Source organism: Pelecanus crispus, chromosome 5 (assembly GCF_030463565.1).
Source record: "Pelecanus crispus isolate bPelCri1 chromosome 5, bPelCri1.pri, whole genome shotgun sequence".
Taxonomy (NCBI): Eukaryota; Metazoa; Chordata; class Aves; order Pelecaniformes; family Pelecanidae; genus Pelecanus; species Pelecanus crispus.
Window position 1 is genome coordinate 55,072,495 of NC_134647.1, and position 6,955 is coordinate 55,079,449.

The 6,955-nt window shown below is 51.1% G+C and overlaps 1 pseudogene; it reads left to right on the plus strand.

The window, feature by feature from the left end:
- The first annotated feature begins 1,443 nt into the window (after nt 1-1,443).
- On the plus strand, nt 1,444-6,955 carry LOC104038645 (flavin-containing monooxygenase 3-like; annotated as a pseudogene).

The following is a 6,955-nucleotide window of genomic DNA, read 5'->3' on the forward strand; positions in this document are numbered from 1 at the left end:
AGCTTGACAGCTGTGTCATTCCAGGTAAATGATTGACTCTTCTTGCATCTTTGTTCCCCTCCTTCTGCCTTGGGTTGACCTTTCCTATCCCCATGCCAGGGCTAGGAGCAGGCATGCGCTCTTGCTGTGCATCACTCCTGGCTGTTGTTTTCTGACAAAGTTTTAATTCATAGACCTCCTCCTCCAGGTCACGTCCTGCAGGAGAGGATCCACATCTCCTCTAGGCTGGGAATCCATAAAGCCAGCCTGGCAGTTTATTTTTATTAAGTCAACCATGACTCCAAAGCTGATCCCTTGGAAAGCCCAAACAATTTGTCAGACAGTGGAAAAATTAGCAATTTCATTCTTTTTCAGTTTGGTTGTTCAATCATTTTTCTGGCATTCTCTGCTCTATTTTATTTCAAGTCAATTTAGCATGAATTAACAGCCCAGCTTAGACAACTTTAGAGGCTCCAGCAACTGCACGCTGTAGACTTTCAAATGGGCATACTCCCAGCTGAACAGTTCTCCCCCAGGACCTGTCTGGAGGCAGGGATTTGATGGATGAACTTGCACAGTGAGACTTAGATGAAGAGTGCAGAGATGGATTGGGATTTGCAAACAGGCTCCTCCACACTTGCCTGCCTTTATCCTTCCCCACAGACGTCCTCTGAAACATGCTTGCCCCATTTATTAGAAGGGGGGAAAGCAGTCAGATGCTTTGAACAGGAACCTACCTGATGCTGAGGTGGCTTGTCCCTGGGGCAGCACTGCCAGCTGCCTTCTTTGCAGGGGAATAACTGCAGTGCTGGGGTGGAAGGATGGGGCGAGGCTGGGCAGCCTGGTCCTACCTACTATTCTTGATGACACAGGTATCGCCTTGCTGTTTTGGAGAGGGGGGCGGGGTGTGTGTGCACACATATGAGAGATGCTGCTTGTCCCCCTGGCTGGAGGTAGCTGCTGCTGCTCAGTGACCCTGGCCTCTATCTTGCAATAATTTCAGTCCAACACTTTATTTCCTAATTTAGAAGCTCTGCACTCACAGCTCCTCCTCATCTTGCAGCTCTGGGCTTGCTGAAATCCAAACAGTGCAAGTCAGTCATCAAAATAACCCCTCAGCACTGGCCCTGCCTCCTATGCAACACTGCATAAAAGAGCTTTGTGCTTTCAGGGGAGCTCCTCCTGAGCCACCACTCCTCTCAGCGAGAGAGTCTCTGGGTGCCAGGGAAAGCTCTTCCACCCAGCCCAAAACTCTTATGCACGTACCTGGGGGCTGCATGGGAAGCAGGTGAGCAAGGATGAGCAAGAAACCCCCTGGGTTATTTAAGGATCTGGGGGAGTTGTGCTGGGGAGGAGGTGCCCTGCTCCTGCAGGGCATTGGCGGGGGCTGCAGACCCACCTGGTTGAGCGTGCCTGGCTGGTCTATGCTCCACCACAGCTGCATTCTGCCACAGGCAGGATGGCATGGTATGGCACGTGGTGGTGGGTGCAGGCATCAGCAGGCTGGTAGCCACCAAGCACTGCCTGGATGAGGGGCTGGAACCCACCTGCTTCAAGTGGAGTGAGGATATCGGGGGACTCTGGTGCTACACGGTGAGTGGCTTTGGCTGCCTGGTTTCAGAGCTGGCTGGGGACACCTGTGTCCTCAGGGCTGGGTGGCTGTACCCTGTGTGCCTGCACCCACTTGCTCTGCTCTGGTGGCTGCATGTGGGAGGGCTTGGTTGGTTCAATACAGGTCCCCAGGTCCCCTCTCTTACTGTGGAGACAGCCTGACTGTCCCTTGGCTTGCTGAGCCAAGTCCCCTCTGAACTGCCAACGCCTCTTCTTTGGGGACAGAGGGAGCCACCAGTTTCTCCCCAGCTAAGGGGCTGCAAACCCCTTGGGGCTGCGCCAAAGAGATGCTCACACTCACCTCAAAGCCCATGGAGACAGGGATGGCTGTGAAATGCAAGTGTTCAGGCCCTGCAAAAGCCACCCTGTGAGGCTGCCAGCAGTCACCCCACCTTGGGGAGCACTCACTGCTGCTCAGGGTAGGTCTCGGTGTGCTTTTACATAGTGGCCATGTGCCATGGAGCCAAAAAGAAGCCTGAATTAATAATTAGAGGGTTGGACCCAGAGCCATTTCATGCCATGTGCCCACCTGCCGGCAGGCTGGGGCTGAGGTGACAGTTTGGGGTGAGATTGCAGTTGCAGAGGCAGCTCAGGGTGCTGTTAGGGAAAGGAATTGAACCCTTGTGAGTTAAACCCTGGGGCAGAGGGGGAGGGCACAAAGCTTGTTCTGGGTGATCTGAAACATTTGATTCATCTCAAAACATGGACCATATGTTTTCTGTCTTTTCTGGGGAGGGCTCCAGTGAATTCCTCCAGAAAGTTTGGCAATACATTTTGATATGTATACTGGAGAATTTCAGAACAGACTAGCACTATAGAAGGGAAAAGTAAAAAATCACTTCAGCTCCTTATCTGTTTGAGTTTTTTCTTTTATTGGAAGTTGGTAATCATTTGGCTAAACCAAATATGAATTTTCCAATGCAGAAACCTTGCTGCACTTTTCCCAGCTCTATCCTGGCATCAAGGCCATCAGGAAAGGGAAATGCATTACCTGTGTTTTGTGCTGTTAAGTGCCAAGTGTCAGGGCAGGCATAGTGGTTGTCCCCCTGATAGGGACAGGGCAATGTGTGGGGCTGGCCATTTTGGGCAGAACCGGACCAGGCCAGCTCAGGCCCCACTGCATGCATGGTTTCCACTTTCCCTGGTAGATGCACATGTAACAGGCTCCTAAATGCCTTGGGTGATGCAAACCCTCCTCCTGGCCTGTTAGGACACTTCTATGCTCACAGGGGTTTATTTGGTTATTGCACTAGATGGCTTTGCTGTTTTTCTCTGGCTCCAGCCTGGAGGCGGAGGCCAGGGGGTGATGGTATCTGGAGGAGTTGGTGCTGGGCTCCGGGACAGGCAGGGGTCATGTTCCCCGCAATGGGACACATTCATGCCCCTCTCCCTGCAGCACCAGGCAGGGCCAGCATCTACCGCACCGTCTTCAACTCCTGCAAAGAGATGATGTGTTACTCTGACTTCCCCTTCCCTGATGACCACCCAAACTACATGTACAATGCCAGGCTCCAGCACTGCATCTGCAAGTATGCCAAGTGCTTTGACCTGTTCCAGCACATACGGCTCAAGGTAAAATGCCTGGAGTGGAGAAGGGCAGTGGAGTAGTGGGGGGACCTGGGCAGGAAGGATATTGCCTCCATGCCCAGGTCTCCCTGCTGCAGGGAAAATCCTGGGAGAAAACATTCTGGGGGAAAAAAAACCTCCTGGTTTTGTTAAAGTAGGTCCCCTCTCTGTGTACTCCCTAGAGTTCCCAGCATGAAATCACAGGGGCAAACATCCCTGGGACCTCTGAATCCCACTGACTCCCTAAACATCCCAGTCCGCTATGTGGACACCTATGGATCTCTTTCTTTTGTTTCCTTTAAGACCCTGGTCACCAAGGTTAAATGCCTGGACTTTTCTGTGATGGAGCAATGGGAGGTGGTGACCCAGCAAGGTGGGAAGGAAGAGACAGCAGTTCTTGATGCTGTTATAGTTTGTTCTAGGCATCATGCCTACCCAAACCTCCCCCTTGCTGACTTCCCAGGTAAGCTGTGCATGTGGAATTCATCTGCTGGGACACAGCTAAGCAAATACCTTCCATCATGATGTTCTTCCCTGAAAAAAATGCCTTTTCAGCATTATAAGGAGAGCAATATTTTGGGGGATGGGGGGCCATTCAGGAAATCAAAACTTTTTTTTTAAGAAAAAAGACTTGGTATCCAAACCATATCAAAGCAGGGACCATGCTAATCTTTCCCAGACAAAAGTATTTCAGGCTCTTTCCTTTAACAGAAGAGTTTTCGTAAAAGGTTTTTGTAAAACACTTTTTTGGCATTTTCCCATGATTTCTAGTATGAATGTCATGTGCGTTACCTGACAGCCTTTGCTTCTCTGTGTACAGGCACATTATTGGGAAAAACTTCCTCTCTGGCAAGAAATATTTGGTCCTGGGAGTCTGTTTGGAGGACATGGGCTTGAGGCACCAGCTGCTCAGGAAAACTCCCTTCGGGTCCTTTGCCATCTTCTCTTAAAAAATGAAAGCTGCTGCCCTGTCACTCACTACCACAAGGGTGTAAAGCCATGCTGAGGGGATGGAGTGTGGCTGTCCAGGTGCCTTGGGGTGATGTTGGCGTTGCAATAGTACCCTTTTGGGGTACAGAAATACCATGCAAAGGTATCCTGTGCTTGCACACTCTTTCTCTTTAAATATTGAATAAAGCCAGAGACAAATCCCATCTAATTATGGGTTTGCAGCATCCCTCTACATACAGGAGATATCCGCTACTGTGAAAAATGTGCAGATGGATGCACCAGCAGCATCTGCAAGAAGGAGAGATCCCAAGGCCAACACAGCCTCTCCTTTTCATTTCTGGGGTGAATTATGACCCTTTATGTTCTCCTCCCCAGGAACACAGAAGTTTAAAGGCTGCTACTTCCACAGCCGAGATTAGAAGGAGCTAGAGAAATTCAGAGGGAAGATGATGTTGGTGATAGGCTTGGGCAACACTCCAGCTGTGACATTGCTGTGGAGCTCAGCACCATGGCATCGCAGGTAAGAGGACCTACACCAGAGCTGCTGGGGGTCGGGGGGAGAAGGGTCCGCATCTGCTTAAGCATGTGCCCCTGCCTCTGTGACACAGCCCTGGGGGCTTGCAGCCATCATGGGGGCAGCTCACCCCTTCCTGGCTGTCCCCCCAGGTCTACCTGAGCTCCTGAAGCGGGCCCTGGGTGATAAGCTGTGCCTAGAACAACAGCTACCCCTGGGACATGCTGTCATCACTCATTCCTGGACCTGGCTGGAGAACATCCTCCCCAAGGCGCTCCGTGACTGGCTGTACGTGAGAGGCATGAACCGGTTCTTCAAGCACAAGAACTGTGGCCTCATGCCACTGAACAGGTATGCATGGGGCTATCCATCCTCAAACCCCTTGCGGTGCTGGTTCTGGACAGGGCTGGTCTGGCAGCAGAAGCCACCTCTGTGACAGCTCTACCGCATTTGCCCTTGCAGAACTTCCCACAAGGAGCCGGTGTTCAGCAATGACCTCCCAAGCCATGTTGCCTGTGGCATGGTGGTGATGAAGCTGAATGAGAAGCAGTTCAGAGAGACATCCATCTTGTTCCAAGATGGGGCTGTGGAGGGTGATGTCAATATGGTCATCTTTGCCACTGGTTACAGTTACTCCTACCCTTTCATGGAGGATGATTACATCATCAAAAGCAGGGACAATCGGGTCACCCTCTACAAAGGCATCCTCCCTCCCCAACTCAAGAAGCCAACCATGGCAGTCATTGGGCTGGTCCAGTTCCTTGGACCCATCATTGCAACAGTGGACCTCCAGTGCTGCTGGGCAGTCAAGGCGTTTCAGGGTAGGTGGATGGACATGTGCTGGGTGAAGGTCTATTTTCTGTTAATGGGAAGTAGCATTTCCCAGCAGCAATGGGAAGGCTCAAACTGAAAATCAGGGTAGCGCCTGAGTGCCAAGGAACACAACAGGATTTGGTCAGAAATACCAATCATGGGTTCCCCATGTGATGGGGTGCTTTTCACCTTGGGAGCAGGTCACTTTTCAGCCCACTGCAGGTATCAGTGGAGACCCTGTGGTAGGGCTGAAGAGCCTCTTGGGCATCACTGCACACCTTTTAAGGACAGGGGAGCCAGTGTTGTCACATCCTCAACACCCAAGCTTGACCCAAGCCCAGTCCTTGACACTGAAGAGAGGCACCCAAAGGTTCAGCTGATCCCTGCAAACCCCATCTGCTGCAGGAGGGATCGCCTGGGCGTCCCTTCCCTTTGCCGATGCTCTTTCCAGGACAATGCATGCTCCCCACAGTTGTTGAGATGATGGATGACATTGATGAGAAGATGGGGAGGAAGCTTAAGTGTTAAGTGCAGCTCATGGGATTCTCTGTGCTGGCAGAAGAGCTCTGCTATCATCTCGGCCCCCAGTGGGCTGGATACAGGTGCTGCAGAGGCCTGAATTGTGCAAGTTTAGGTGGAAAACTTGTGATGGAAAGATTTCCTGTCTGAAAATGCTCGTTTGCCATCACTGAGCATTGTCAGACTGAAAAAGCATTTCTCATTCATACAGAGTCAGGGTGAGGCCCCAGCAAAAATAGAACATTTCCATCATTATTTGTCAGTGATGCTTTTTTTGTTTCATAAAGTCCATGGAAGTGCCTTGCTTTTCCCCTCTCTGACTGTATGTGATATTATAGTGTCTATATTCACTTAAAAATATGAATATAACCACTGAAAGCTGAACCTGATCCAAGCAATGTTTTCTTTTGTTTTTAGAAATGGTTGCATTGTAGGAAGTTTCAAGACGCGGTGTTTTCTTGTGAGCCAGGTTACTCCACTAACAGCAGCAATGATGCACATCCCCTGGAGCTGTGGCCCCTAGCCAGCTCTGCTCCCCAGGTTTGGTGGGGGAAAGCAGAGGACAGGCTCTGCCTTCACTGTGCTTAAAGAAAAATAAAATATTTAAAAAAAAAAAAAAGGGAGTGGGGGGCTTAAAGCAGCCCCCTCTCTTCTCTCTCCCCTGAAGGTATGGGAACAGCAACACGCTGCAGATGGATTATATCACCTCCATGGATGAACTGGCCATTGGCATGAAGCCAAATGTGCTGGAGCTCCTGCTGATGGACCTGTGGCTGGCCCTGGAGGTCGTCTTTGGCCCCTGCAGCCCCTACCAGTTTAGGCTGAGTGGGCCTGGTCAAGTGGAGCAGGGCCAGAAAGGCCATCCTTACCCAATGGGACTGAACACTGCAGGCCATGCAGACACACATCACCCTCACCACCCCCACTGCCTTCCCCTGTCTGGCTGTGCTGGGGGTGCTCTTTGTCCCTCTCCTCCTCCTCCTTGCCACCCTTTACTGGTAG